This window comes from Oncorhynchus masou, chromosome 12, assembly GCF_036934945.1.
Source record: "Oncorhynchus masou masou isolate Uvic2021 chromosome 12, UVic_Omas_1.1, whole genome shotgun sequence".
NCBI lineage: Eukaryota > Metazoa > Chordata > Actinopteri > Salmoniformes > Salmonidae > Oncorhynchus > Oncorhynchus masou.
The window spans coordinates 79,515,025-79,531,532 of NC_088223.1; positions in this window are offsets into that span (position 1 = coordinate 79,515,025).

Genomic DNA, 16,508 nt, shown 5'->3' on the forward strand with positions numbered 1-16,508 from the left:
TTCTTTAACTTAGATTTTTGGTTGAGATGGAGACATTAATTAAATGATTAATTTGTTGACAAACTGGAATTAATGACAGATTAATTTAGTGGCATAGATGAAAATATCCATGCAGAAGATATATCTCCTTCAAATGTGTCAACAACCAAACTATTCAATATAACTAAATGTCATTACATTTTAAATCAACCAGAGCTTGTAACTATAGGCCTAGTGTATGTATTGTCAATTTTTAGTTGAATCTTGGGTTGAAATGAAACAATAGAGGTTGATGACTTTGCAAATGCTATATATAGGCCTAAATAGCTTAATTGATGATATGAGTGTTAACCTCATGAAACTCTAGGGGCGCTATATCATTTTTGAATAAAAAGACGTGCCCGTTTTAAGCGCAATATTTTGTCACAAAAAGATGCTCGACTATGCATATAATTGGTAGCTTTGGAAAGAAAACACTCTGACGTTTCCAGAACTGCAAAGATATTTTCTGTGCATGCCCTAGAACGTGAGCTACAGGCAAAACCAAGATGAAACGGCATCCAGGAAATGAGCAGGATTTTTGAGGCTCCGTTTTCCATTGTCTCCTTATATGGCTGTGAATGCGAGAGGAATGAGTCTGCCCTTTCTGTCGTTTCCCCAAGGTGTCTGCAGCATTGTGACGTATTTGTAGGCATATCATTGGAAGATTGACCATAAGAGACCACATTTACCAGGTGTCCGCCCGGTGGTGTCCTGCGCCGAAATTGGTGCGCAAACCTCAGCTGCAAGTATTTTTCCATGGAATTCAGAGAAGAAAGCAGGCTTCCACGAACGATATATCAATGAAGAGATATGTGAAAAAACACCTTGAGGATTGATTCCAAACAACGGTCGATATTTGCCATGTTTAGCCAAATGTGATGTCGATATGCTTTCAGGAAAAACTGGAGTTAATGAAAACATCCGGAAAAAGTTTGATGTTGTTGGTGACTGAATTTTCGGTTCGTTTCGGCTAAGCTTTAGAGCAGGCGCATTATTTTCATTTTATTTGCAATTTTCAGAAATCGTTAACTTTACATTATGCTAATGAGCTTGAGGCTATAACTGTATACAGGTTTTTTTCATAGCCAAACGTGAACAAAACGGAGCGATTTGTCCTACACAAATAATATTTTTTTGAAAAACTGAACATTTGCTATCTAACTGAGAGTCTCCTCATTGAAAACATCTGAAGTTCTTCAAAGGTAAATGATTTTATTTGAATTATTTTCTTGTTATGTGAAAATGTTGCTGGCTGAATTCTAGGCTTATAGCTATGTTAGCAATCAATACTCTTACACAAATGCTTGTTTAGCTATGGTTGAAAAGCATATTTTGAAAATCTGAGATGACAGTGTTGTTAACAAAAGTCTAAGCTTGAGAGCAAATATATTTATTTCATTTCATTTGCGATTTTCATGAATAGTTAACGTTGCGTTATGCTAATGAGCTTGAGGCTATAAATAGAATCCCGGATCCGGGATTGCGCGACGCAACAGGTTAAAGTATGGTCACATTTCATTCGCTCTGTTTAACCTCCCCTTTAGAATGACTTCAATAGCAACTGTGAATCTATTTAGTTTTTAAGTGGAGGTCTCTTAACAATCATTCTCACGATAGCACATTTGTAATAGTAAGTGACAAATATCATAGCCAAGCAACACTGGGCTTGGCTAAAACCCTGGATGGGAGACCAAAGGAAAGTGTTACCGAAGTTGTTTATGAGAACCCATCATTTAAAAAACAGTTAACAAATTACATATAGTACAATACATTCAGACATGACAACAAATTAAGATCATATGCTCGTTTTGTTTAATCAAGAACTTGCCGGATTAAAACATTCCTACATTTCTGATACCATAGTCTCTCCAAGCAGAGACCTCGAGTTTAGGGTCATTATTCTCCTTGGTTTAGCCTCAGACAGGTGGCTGTAGACACAGACAGGTGTTTTCTATCAGTGGGGTGCACTGACCACAGCATACAACTCTCCCAAATGTCAGGTGGCAACCTAGCAGGGCACCTTTTCAGGGTACCTGTGCAATTACTCCACTGTGAGTGTTCCCCCGGGTATGAGGGCAGACAACCGTTTATTTGAGGCCAACATTTCGCCATCTGATTTGGGTCAGTGATTATCACTGAAGGGGAAAGTATCCAACTGCCCAAAAGAGATTCACCTATGAAGATAGGCACTGCTATGCAATAGTGAATTACAAAATAAATAAAGGGGAGAAGTGGAAAATATATATTTTTAAGTAGATCTGAATATTAACGGTGAGCACTGAAACAACATGAAGGCTTTCAGCTCTAGAGAAAAGCCATCCCTTTTTAGAGGGACTTACATTAAACAGGGAGGAGAGCCAAGGGAGACAACGGGGATGAGAAAGTCAGCAGAGGGAAAGGTGATTTGAGTTTAACCTGTTTAAACCACTCATATGCTCAATGTGCTGCATGCACACAGATTGCTGATCCAATTTCTCCTTTAGAGATCTCATGAATCCAGTTGGATCTGATGAGGGACATGATTGTATGATTCATATTTAATTTTATGTCCTCTACACATATATATACTTATTTTACACATTATTTAAATAGATACAGAGGATGACAGGCATGTGGGGGAACAGTAGGAAAGGTGGATGTGGGAATTCATCGGTGGGGAACATTATGTGTGTCTTAAGTCATGAGTGTTACCACAATAACACAGGAGATGACTGATATTGTGTAAGGCCAATATTTGTCAATTTCTGCAAAATCTCTAGCCAGATGCTCATGCGCAGTATCGTTCTTCCTTGACGTAGAATTGAAGTTTGCGTGACCATCAAACGTTGATTGAGTTGATAAAGCAGTCACCAACATTCATTGGCTTACTGTCTCTTGCGTTAATAACCTCTAACAGCTACCCCCTAATTTTTTAAATTTCCTCCTGAAGACATACCCAAATCTAACTGCCTGTAGATCAGGCCCAGAACCAAGGATATGCATATTCTTGGTTTCATTTGAAAGAAAACACTCTAAAGTTTGTGTAAACGTGATTTGAATGTAGGAGAATACAACACAATAGATCTGGTTTAGATAATACAATGAAAAAAACATACATTTTCTTCATTTTTATTGTTGTATCATCATCTTTAAAATGAAACAAACAAAACAAACATTCAGATAGGATGATGGGGACAATTTCAGTGAAAAACATAAGAGGGCAAGAGTACTTCAGTTTCAGAATGATAACTTCCACAATGAGTGTGCTACATGACATTTATCATGAAGTCACCCAGGTGTCCCACAAAAGTAGCCCAAATGTACCCTAGTGGCCAAATTGGTGAAGTTATACATTTTGAATGGAATAACTGTATACAAAATACCAAAATGGTATTCTAACAAATACCAAAATGGTATTCTAACAAACCCCCCCAAAAAATTGAGAAAAAACATGAAAAAATATATATATACATTTACAAAATAACACTTTCAATATTTGGAAGACCCTCAGTCCTCTACACAATATTGTGCTGCTGATGCCAGTTGCCATAGCAGTCTCTTTCTGCTGTAAAGCAGAGGTCACCAAGCATGTGGTGCAGGTGATGGGGGACTTTATTTTGCAAAGAACACAGCGACGCCTCCATGCCATGCCCTTTTGGCCCTGAGGCACATCCATGCCTGCAGAAATCAATTTGGGCAGATGAACACCACTTGTGGCAGGAGCTGGATGAACCAGCTTCAGTGGGGGATGGACACCTTGGCCCTGGGGAATCCCATTCGGAGTCAGTGTCACTGTGAAAGAAAATGTTCAGTTAGAATAGTTTCACATATGAGCCCTGTATCAACAGGTAAAATAAACAGATATATATACAGTGCCTTGCGAAAGTATTCGGCCCCCTTGAACTTTGCGACCTTTTGCCACATTTCAGGCTTCAAACATAAAGATATAAAACTGTATTTTTTTGTGAAGAATCAACAACAAGTGGGACACAATCATGAAGTGGAACGACATTTATTGGATATTTCAAACTTTTTTAACAAATCAAAAACTGAAAAATTGGGCGTGCAAAATTATTCAGCCCCCTTAAGTTAATACTTTGTAGCGCCACCTTTTGCTGCGATTACAGTTGTAAGTCGCTTGGGGTATGTCTCTATCAGTTTTGCACATCGAGAGACTGAATTCTTTTCCCATTCCTCCTTGCAAAACAGCTCGAGCTCAGTGAGGTTGGATGGAGAGCATTTGTGAACAGCAGTTTTCAGTTCTTTCCACAGATTCTCGATTGGATTCAGGTCTGGACTTTGACTTGGCCATTCTAACACCTGGATATGTTTATTTTTGAACCGTTCCATTGTAGATTTTGCTTTATGTTTTGGATCATTGTCTTGTTGGAAGACAAATCTCCGTCCCAGTCTCGGGTCTTTTGCAGACTCCATCAGGTTTTCTTCCAGAATGGTCCTGTATTTGGCTCCATCCATCTTCCCATCAATTTTAACCATCTTCCCTGTCCCTGCTGAAGAAAAGCAGGCCCAAACCATGATGCTGCCACCACCATGTTTGACAGTGGGGATGATGTGTTCAGGGTGATGAGCTGTGTTGCTTTTACGCCAAACATAACGTTTTGCATTGTTGCCAAAAAGTTCAATTTTGGTTTCATCTGACCAGAGCACCTTCTTCCACATGTTTGGTGTGTCTCCCAGGTGGCTTGTGGCAAACTTTAAACGACACTTTTTATGGATATCTTTAAGAAATGGCTTTCTTCTTGCCACTCTTCCATAAAGGCCAGATTTGTGCAATATATGACTGATTGTTGTCCTATGGACAGAGTCTCCCACCTCAGCTGTAGATCTCTGCAGTTCATCCAGAGTGATCATGGGCCTCTTGGCTGCATCTCTGATCAGTCTTCTCCTTGTATGAGCTGAACGTTTAGAGGGATGGCCAGGTCTTGGTAGATTTGCAGTGGTCTGATACTCCTTCCATTTCAATATTATCGCTTGCACAGTGCTCCTTTGTATCCAAATCCGGCTTTAAACTTCTTCACAACAGTATCTCGGACCTGCCTGGTGTGTTCCTTGTTCTTCTTGATGCTCTCTGCACTTTTAACGGACCTCTGAGACTATCAAAGTGCAGGTGCATTTATACGGAGACTTGATTACACACAGGCGATTGTATTTATCATCATTAGTCATTTAGGTCAACATTGGATCATTCAGAGATCCTCACTGAACTTCTGGAGAGAGTTTGCTGCACTGAAAGTAAAGGAGCTGAATAATTTTGCACGCCCAATTTTTCAGTTTTTGATTTGTTAAAAAAGTTTGAATTATCCAATAAATGTTGTTCCACTTCATGATTGTGTCCCACTTGTTGTTGATTCTTCACAAAAAAATACAGTTTTATATCTTTATGTTTGAAGCCTGAAATGTGGCAAAAGGTCGCAAAGTTCAAGGGGGCCGAATACTTTCGCAAGGCACTGTAGAGTACAGGGAACATAAGGTTGAATATATTATTATAAACCTGCTAGATCTACTGTCTCATTAATATTATGACAGACCAGCTAGATCTACTGTCTTTATTATATTACAACAGACCAGCTGTATCTACTGTCTCCATTTCACTTTGGCCATTGTTGTGGGCCTGCCCTCCCCTCAACAGCCTCAAATAGGCTATTTCATGTGGGGGTGGGGTGGGGTGGAGCGGCAGACACACACATCTCGGCCATGCTCCCTCTAATCCACAATATGTATATATACACACACAACGTAGGCTATGGGTCATAAACATACATACAAACATACCCACACCCACAATGTATAGCCAACGTGTACTTTACACATTTAATTACATTTTTATATATTGCTACTAAAATTTAAAAAAATCACAAATAATATTTTATATTATTAATTTCAAATAACGGTATTAGCATGAGAATAACTTACCAGTCCAAAACGATGTCCTCTCCGTTCAAAAAATATTCCTCCATTTGGGAATCAAAGCTATGAATTGTCCTCCAACCATCTCTGTCTCACTTTCCCGATCAATTTCTTCTAAAATTGTGTGTACATCTGTATATCTAGACTTAGATTTAGCTTTCCCTGACTTAGTCGCCATACTGATTGATAAATAACCAGCTGAAGATGCGCTTTACCAGAAAAGTGATGTGCGTAACATGCGCTCCTTTCAGTATGAATCTTGAATGGCAAATGACCCTCTTTACGCCGGAGTTTACTACATGGGTTGGTCTTCCAACACATAACCATTACATATTGCCATTTACCTCAGCTCATTGGCTATCTACCCAGCTAGATTTCAAGACGATCAGTGGTCATTGGGTTAAAATATAGTCAATAAACGAAACAGCGGTCATATCATTGGTGCACAATGATGTCATTACTTGTTGTCTTCAAATCGGTTTCTTTCAGTCAATACGTCCCGCGAAATGACCCATCACGTTTGGTTGTGCTACAATCAAACCAGTTGATTGCAATGAAACCAAACATGACTGGAAAATTCACGTTTAGTGTGTGTATTTACATCGAATGTGTCGTCGAAAATTGAATGAGACCGAATTCACGACACAAGCGGTTCACAAAATGTTTCGTGTTAGGCTATAAAAATGGATTTGATCAAACAAAAGACTATTCATTGTGTAACAATGCAAACATAGGAAGATCGTCAAAGGTAAAAATGTATTTTATTGCAATTTGTGATTTTGTTACGCCTGTGCTGGTTGAAATGTTTTTTTTATGGGGCTCTATCCTCAGATAATTGCATCGTATTCTTTCGCAGTAAATCCTTTTTTAAATCTGACAACGCAGTTGGATTAGCAAGATTCTAGGCTTTCAAAGCATGTGAGGCATGTATTTTCATTAATGTGTAATATGACTATTTATGTAGCAATCACCGTATGTTGTCGAATTTAATCCCGCTAACGGGTTTGGTGCGCAGAGAGGTTAATCAAAACCACAAAGGCAATGTGGGAATTCTCTCTAATATGGTTACAGCTACTGTATCTTCTCATAGCAATCTAACTTGATGCAACATGTCACTGGAAGTGCTAATCAGTTGTTTGTTATGTAGCTGGAATATGACTCCCTCACCCCCTGTCCTATGTATTTTATAGTAAAGACATCGTTTAACAGCGCCCCTCTGTCTTACTATATTCTGTTTTTCAAGGCTTCAACTTGTTGAAAATTGTCCACAGTGATCCTATCATCTAGTTTAAACAGTTCTGCAAAAAATACTTACAGAGTGCATCAAACATGATTTAGACCTTGTTTATGGAAAAGTGTTTATTTCTGTTTTTCAAGCCTGCAACTTGTTGAAAATTGTCCACAGTGTTCCTATCATCTAGTTAAAAATAGTTTTGCAAAAAAAATACTTACAGAGTGCATCAAACATGATTTAGACCTTGTTTATGGAAAAGTGTTTATTTCTGTTTTTCAATGCTGCAACTTGTTGAAAATTGTCCACAGTGATCCGATCATCTAGTTTAAACAGTTCTGCAAAAACTTTTACTTACAGAGTGCATCAAACATGATTTAGACCTTGTTAAAAGTACATTTGTGGAATTTCTTTCCTTCTTAATGTGTTAATGTGTGCCAATCAGATGTGTTATGACAAGGTAGGGGTGGTATACAGAAGATAGACCTATTTCGTAAAAGACCAAGTCCATATCATGGCAGGAACAGCTCAAATAAGCAGAGAAATTACAGTCCATCATTACTTGAAGACATGAAGGTCAGTCAATCTGGAAAATGTCAAGAACTTTGAAAGTTTTTTCAAGTGCAGTCGCAAAAACCAAGAAGGAGAGTGATGGAGTGCTGCATCAAATTACCTGGCCTCCACAATCACCTGACCTCAACACACTTGAGATGGTTTGGGATGAGTTGGACCGCAGAGTGAAAGAAAAGCAGCCAACAAGTGCTCAGCATATGTGGGAACTCCTTCAAGACTGTTGAAAAGCATTCCAGGTGAAGCTGGTTGAGAGAATGCCAAGAGTGCGAACGCTGTCATCAAGGCAAAGCGTGGCTACTTTGAAGAATCTAAAATCTAAAATATATTTTAATTTGCTTTACACTTTTTTGGTTACTACACGATTCCATATGTGTTATTTCATAGTTTATATTTTCACTATTAATCTACAATGTCGAAAATAGTACAAATAAAGAAAACCCCTTGAATGAGTAGGTGTTTCCAAACTTTTGACTGATACTGAATAAGGAAGGTATATGTTGGGGTTAATGAAGGGTGTATGGGAACTTGATGGATGGAAAGTTACTGAGTGAGATAAGGGGAAGTGCAGAAAGTTTATATTCTGTTCAAAGATGTTATTGTTGAATATAAATGTTCCTAAAGAGGGAGTTAAAGTCTAGTTTCAGTTTCTGATAAGGCAGGCCACCTGCAGAACTAGGGAGGAGCGAGGAATTTGGCTCGAGGTCAAGTCAACAGATGAAGTGAGAAGAAACCTCAGGGAGAGGGGCCAGAGGGGCCCACCCCAATGACCCTCCTACTACAGTCCTATCTCACACAAATACACTTCCACGCCCACAAAGGTTCTAGCATCAGGCAGGACCATGATTACACCAGTGAGAGGAACCAATTAAGTTCCTTCAAAGCAACAGATATATATTGGCTGTCTTGATGTGTAAGGAGTCTACCCCGCCTAGTAGGAGGTTATAAATGTATGTGTTTGTGTAATCATACCTTGTCTTGCAGCTGTATGAACCAGTGGGTGAATTAACTAGGTTTAAACTTTTCCTAGTCATCCGTTTTGAGTTTTTACTGTGTTTGTTCGGAACATTATGAATACAATGCGTAATGTTTGGGGCAAATCCAACACCACACATCACTAAGTACCACTCTTCATATTTTCAAACATGGTAATAGCTGCATCAAGTTTTGGGTATGATTTTCATCGGCAAGGATTAGAGAGTTTTTATGATAAAAAGAAATGGAATAGAGCTAAGCACAGAGAAAATCCCAGAGGAAACTCTGGTTTAGTCTGCTTTTCTACAGACACTGGGAGACAAATTCACCTTCAGCAGGACAATAACCTAAAACACAAGGCCACATTGAATGTTCCTGAGTGGACTAGATACAGTTTTGACTTCAATCAGCTTGAAAATATATGGTAAGACTTGAACATGGCTGTCTAGCAATGATCAAAACCAACTTGACAGAGCTTGAAGAATATTGTACATTCCAAGTGTGCAAAGCTTTTAGAGACTTACCCAGAAAGACTCACAGCTGTAATCACTGCCAAAGTGATGCCAATGATTGAGGTGGAGGCGTGCGAGGCCAAGTAGTCATGGGTGAACAGGGAGTACAGGAGGGGAATGAGCATGCATCCTTGTGTGGACCCAGTGTTGAGGATCAGCGAAGTGGAGGTGTTTTTTCCTATCTTCACCACCTGGGGGCGGCCCGTCAGGATGTCCAGGACCCAGTTGCACAGGATGGGGTTCAGACCCAGGGCCTCAAGATTAATGATGAGCTTGGAGGGTACTATGGTGTTGAATGCTGAGCTATAGTCAATGAACAGCATTCTTACATAGATATTCCTCTTGTACAGATGGGATAGGGCAGTGTGCAGTGCGATGGCGATTGCGTCGTCTATGGATCTATTGGAGCGGTAAGCAAATTGAAGTGTCAGGTAAGGTAGAGGTGATATGATCCTTGACTAGTCACTCAAAGCACTTCATGATGACAGAAGATAGTCATTTAGTTCAGTTACCTTTGCTTTCTTCGGTACAGGAACCATGGTGGACATCTTGGGGACAATAGATTGCTGACCTTCTAGACATAGTTCCTCTGTCCAGTGTCTGTGTTCTTTTGCCCATCTTAATCTTTTATTTTTATTGGCCAGTCTGAGATATGGATTTTTCTTTGCAACTCTGCCTAGAAGGCCAGCATCCCGGAGTTGCCTCGTCACTGTTGACGGCGAGACTAGTGTTTTGCGTGTACTATTTAATGAAGCTGCCAGTTGAGGACTTGTGAGGCGTCTGTTTCTCAAACTAGACCCTCTAATGTACTTGTCCTCTTGCTCAGTTGTGCACAGGGGCCTCCCACTCCCCTTTCTATTCTGGTTAGGGCCCGTTTGCAGTGTTCTGTAAAGGCAGTAGTACACAGTGTTGTACGGGATCTTCAGTTTCTGAGCAATTTCTCACATGGAATAGCCTTCATTTCTCAGAACAAGAATAGACTAATGAGTTTCATAAGAAAGTTCTTTGTTTCTGATCATTTTGAGCCTATAATCGAACCCACAAATGCTGATGCTCCAGATACTCAACTAGTCTAAAGAAGGCCAGTTTTATTGCTTTCTTATCAGTACAACAGTTTTCAGCTGTGCTAACATAATTGCAAAAGGGTTTTCTAATGCTCAATTAGCCCTTTAAAATTATAAACTTGTATTAGCTAACACAACGTGCCATTGGAACCAAGACGTCGGTGTCTGCGACGTGGCTGGTTTTCCCTTTGTAGTCTATGATTGTCTGTAGACCCTGCCACATACGTCTTGTGTCTGAGCCGTTGAATTGCGACTCCACTCTGTCTCTGTTTCAATATGAATCGACAAGAACAAATAGGAATAGCTGATAGGCAGCTGAAAGGTCAGGTGCATCATTGCTCTTTAAATGAACACTGAAGACAAGAAACACACATCTCAAAAAGCTCCCTGTTGATCTTGTTTCGGGACAATACAATTATCCCAACAAGACCCGTCTACACCATCACAATGCAATGAATAATTGCATTATTGTTTTCAAGCGAGTACAAAATCAATCAATCATCCAAACTGTGCAGCAGCAATTTGTAGAATGGAAAGAGACATTTGTTACAAAATACCAAAGAGTTTAATGACATTCGGAGATTGTCAAGCGAAGCCTTCGATACTGTGTAAGCCTACAAGGTAGGGAGGCATGTGTTTTCTGTTTGTCGAGATTGGCATAGTCTATTTATTGTGGTGTTGAAAACGCAAACCCCGATATTGAAATGCCCTAAGTCATTGTGTTTTGTTTATTGATTGTGTGGTTCATTGTCAAAGAAACCGGTTGGTATAACATTTTATTGCATATATTTTATGTATACTGAACAAAAATATAAATGCAAGTGTGGTTCCCATGCATCATGAGCTGAAATAAAAAAATCCCAGAAATGTTCCATATGCACAAAAACCTTATTTCTCTCAAAAGTTAGGCACACGTTTGTTTAACCTTTATTTAACTAGGCAAGTCAGTTAAGAACAAATTCTTACTTTCAATAATGGCCTAGGAACAGTGGGTTAACTGCCTTTTCAGGGGCAGAACGACAGATTTGTACTTTGTCAGCTCAGGGATTTGAACTTGCAACCTTTTGGTTACTAGTCCAAAGCTCTAACCACTAGGCTACCCTGCTGTTTACATCCTTGTCAGAGAGCATTTCTCATTTGCCAAGATAATTAATCGACTTGACAGGTTCACCTTGTGCTGGCGACAATAAAAGGGCGGTTTTGTCACACAACACAATGCTACAGATGTCTCAAGTTTTGAGGGTGCGCGCACTTGGCATGCTGACTGCAGGAATGTCCACCAGAGCTGTTGCCAGAGAATTGAATATATATATTTCTCTACCATAAGCTGCCTCCAACTTCGTTTTAGAGAATTAGGCAGTATGTCCAACCGGCCTCACAACTGCAGACCAAGTGTAACCATGCCAGCCCAGGACCTCCACATCCAGCTTCTTCACCTGCGGGATTGTCTGAGGGGTAGTGGGGGGGTTGCTGAGGAGTATTTCTGTCTGTAACAAAGCCATTTTGTGGTGAAAAACGAATTCTGATTGGCTGGGCCTGGCTCCCCAGCGGGTGGGTCTGGCTGCCAAGTGGGTGGTCACTCCAAGGCCCACCCATGGCTGCACCTCTGCCCAGTCATTTGAAATCCATAGATTAGGGCATATTTAATTTCTTAACTGATTTCATTATATGAACTGTAATGCAGTAAAATCTGTTCTGTTGCGTTTCTATTTTTGTTCAGTATAATTCTAAATATGGCTGCAAAATCTTGAAATCTTGAAATTCTGATTCCCCCTAGCTGGTCATTGTCTTCAACCAGCTCTGATCGTGAAGAAATGAAACAGGTAGGGAGAGTGAGCAAATTTGTGGTTGTGGGTGAACCCTCAAATTTCTGGCTGTATATGTATGTAAATAAATTATTGATCTATTATGAATTATTATTAATCTGTAAGGCTTTATTAACTTTTTGGGGGGCCTTTTTTGTTTACAATGTGATCTCATTAACCTGGGCACAGTGGCCAGACAAAACCCCACTCCCTCCCCATTTCCTTTTGAACTTTGAAGCTTCCCACAAATTTTACTTCTGCTGAACCAACTAGCTGAAGCAAGACAGAATGAGAGCGACGAGCTGAGCAGCTCACGACAGCGGGTCGTTTGTTGAGGGGTGGTTGGGGGGCCTTCGGTGGAGCATTGGGAGGCCTCAAGCAGAGATATTATATATAAAAAATATATATATTTTGTAATTATGCCCAGCTCACAATGCCCCTTGATGATGTGGGACCTGTGGCAATTACCTCTTCTGCCTAATGGTAAGTCCGTCACTACTCTCATCTCATCTTTTGGCCCATCTTAACTGGGCTTCTTTACTTGCTAGTGTTACCTAAACACCGTTGGTATAAGCTGTCAAAACAGAAGAGCAGCCCCAAAGAGACACAGCCAGAGAGTCCAAGAAATTAATTACCATGGCAGAATGGTAATGGCTCTAAAAAGAATTAGCTTGTCAACTATGTCATTCTCCATGGTGATGACTCCCCTTGGGGAGTGATGATGCTCTGAGAGGGAGCTCTGAGATTGTGTCCATAAAAGATGCAAATGGCATGAGCAGTGAAATCTGACAATTTTTCACATGAAGTTCTGGATTTGTCTTGATGTTCATCATTTTACAGAATAGGTGGATCCACATTATATAAAATGACATAAAACACACAAAAACAAAATCTCTCTCTCTTTTGCAGTGCATGCTGGGAGTTTTTCCGGAGTTTGAGTGTTTGGTGTGGAGGGATCTGTCCTAACTAACTTTCTTGATTATTTTCTTGGTCTTTTCTTTCAATTTTATTTTCTATGGTGGAGGGTTAATGCACTATTTGTTTTAGCAGTATCCACATGTTTTTTTTAAGTTAGGGTGGAAGAGGACAGAGTAAGTTTCCTGGGGTTTGGAAGGTGTGGTGTACGCGATGGCTTCTCAGCATAGCGCGGAGGAGACGCTGTCGATACGGCATGGATTCAGGTGTGTTCCTGAGAATGGAGTTAAAGTGGAGGAGGTTCTGATTGCAGTCGGTGAACAGGTAGGAGCTGAATTTATACATTCTGCTTCTAGAATGAATAAAGCTGTGGTTGTGTTCATGAAAAGAGCAAATTTGGTTGGAAGGCTAATTTCTAGTGGAATATTTGTAAGGGGTGTGTTGATGCCAATTTCACGTCTCTCTACCCTTCAACCAGGGTGGTAGTCGCAAATGTGCCTCAGTTTATTACAGATGATCAAATCAGGAAAGAGCTGTGTCATTTTGGTAAGTTGGCTAGAGGGTTTTGTGTAGAGTTCGACCGATTAATCGGAATGGCCGATTTAATTAGGGCCGATTTCAACTTTTCATACCAATCGGAAATCGGTATTTTGGACAACGATTTGGCCGATTTTTTTTATTTATTTACACCTTTATTTAATCTTTATTTAAGTAGGCAAGTCAGTTAAGAACACATTCTTATTTTCAATGACGGCCTAGGAACGGTGGGTTAACTGCTTCGTTCAGGGGCAGAACGACAGATTTTTACCTTGTCAGCTCGGGTGATTCAATCTTGCAACCTTACAGTTAACTAGTCCAACGCTCTAACCACCTGATTACATTGCACTCCACGAGGAGCCTGCCTGTTATGCGAATGCAGTAAGCCAAGGTAAGTTGCTAGCTAGCATTAAACTTACCTTATAAAAAACAATCAATCAATCATAATCACAAGTTAACTACACATGGTTGATGATATTACTAGTTTATCTAGCGTGTCCTGCGTTGCATATAATCGATGTCGTGCGTATCGTTGCTCCAATGTGTACCTAACCATAAACATCAATGCCTTTCTTAAAATCAATACACAGAAGTATATATTTTTAAACCTGCATATTTAGCTAAATGAAATCCAGGTTATCAGGCAATATTAACCAGGTGAAATTGTGTCACTTCTCTTGCGTTCATTGCACGCAGAGTCAGGGTATATGCAACAGTTTTGGCTGACTAATTTGCCAGAATTTTATGTAATCATGACATAACATTGAAGGTTGTGCAATGTAACAGGAATATTTAGACTTGTGGACGCCACCTGTTAGATAAAATACGGATATTATATATTTCACTGAAAGAATAAACGTCTTGTTTTCGAGATGATAGTTTCCGGATTTGACCATATTAATGACCTAAGGCTCGTATTTCTGTGAGTTCTTATGTTATAACTAAGTCTATGATTTGATAGAGCAGTCTGACTGAGAGATGGTAGGCAGCAGGCTCGTAAGCATTCATTCAAACAGCACTTTAGTGTGTTTTGCCAGCAGCTTGTCGCTGTGCTTCAAGCGTTGCGCTGTTTATAACTTCAAGCCTATCAACTCCTGAGATTAGGCTGGTGTAAGGAACTTAAATGTTAGCTTTCTTACATGGCACATACTGCACTTTTACTTTCTTCTCCAACATTTTGTTTTTGCATTATTTAAACTAAATTGAACATGTTTCATGATTTATTTGAGGCTAAATTGATTTTATTGATGTATTATATTGTTAAAATGTTAATTCAATATTGTTTTAATTGTCATTATCCACAAATACATTTAAAAAATCGTCCGATTAATTGGTATCGGCTTTTTTTGGTCCTCCAATAATCAGTATCGGTATCGTCATTCAAAAATCATAATCGGGCGACCTCTAGTTTCGTGTACGGTCGGCAGGTTTTCAGTCAGATGCCGTTAACCACGTTGTTTCGTTCTGGAGGCAAGTGTTTATGTTTCTGAATAACAATGAGCAACAGCTAAATGTGCATTTTAAAGTGAGGCATGGGGAGAGGCTCTATGCAGGGTTTGCCAGCACAGATAGTCTATGGTGTTTTGAGTGTGGGGATTTGGGGCATAAGAGCTTTGCATGCCCACATAAAGGCCATAGACAAAGTGAGGGCACAAGCTCCAGTGGGGGAAATCGAGGTCAACGTGCAGGGGGTAATGAGATGCAGACAGCAGAGGCTGGGCCTAGTCATGCCAGGGATGGTGGTGTGGATGAGGAGAATATTTTGGGGAAGTGTAAGATGCTAGGAGGGGAGGAGGAGGGTGTCAAGCTGAAAAGGAAAAATGGTGTCGTCAAAGGCACCATGGATCCTTTGCCTCTTGCTGTGGGGGAGGCCCTGACCAGAAAGGAAGGGCAGACCTGCAACGCAAGCTGGTGGAATTTTTCTGGTCGGGCCATCACTGGCTGAGGGCGGCAGTGTTGTACATGACCGTCCAGGAAGGAGGACAGGGCCTGGTGCATCTGGAGAGCAGGATGGTTGCTTTCCGACTAAAGGCGGTGCAGAGACTGCTGTACCATACAGATGTTGGCTGAAGGGATCCAGCATGTGCGCTGCTGAGGAGAGCTGGCAGATTAGAGTTGGACCGGCAGCTGTTTCTCATGAAGCTGGAGAGGCTAAGTACAGCAGGTCTCTCAGATTTTTACTCTGCAGTGCTGAGGGCCTGACAGCTGATAAGGCCCACACGAGAAGGGGGTGTGGAGCCTGGGCTGTGGGTGTGGGAAGAGCCTATCTTCAACAACCTAACCATCTCTTTGAGATCGGTTCAGTTGGCCACCCTGCAGAGGCAACTGATGGCTGCAGGTTTACAAAGGCTGGGTGACCTGAGACTGCTGGATTCCTGGACAAACAGGAATAACGTCTCTTAGGCTGCTGGAGAGATTCCTGGTGGAGGTCCAAGAGACACTGTCTGAGCCGATAAGGGGGGTGTTTGAGCGGCCAAAGGGGGAGGGGCCACCAATGTTTCTGCAACTGCAGAGAGGTCAGGGGACCTCCAATGGAGGGTTCTTCATGGAGCCCTGGCCACTAACAGCTGGTTGGCACGGGTTGAACCGGAAGTCGGGCAGGGGTGTTCTTTCAGTGCAATGAAAGAAACTTTGATTCATGTGTTTTCTGTGTGCACCAGGTTAATGGCATTAACGTCTCGGTTGGAATGTTTGTGTGAGAGGTTGGGGGTGGTTTTTACTGTTGGGATGTTTATAATGGGATACAGGTATTCAATTTAGGAGAAGGCCAAATGTGTTTTGTTGAATTTTCTGTTTGCTCAGGCGAAGTTAGCTATTTGGCTAACAAGGAGGAACAGGGTCAAAGGTGGGGGGATAACAGACCCTTTATTGTTTAATAGGATGGTCTCTGCATGCCTTAGGGTTGAGTTTGAGTACTATAGAATGATAAAAAAAGTGTGGAGATGTTTCAGGAGATATGGTGTGTTTTAGA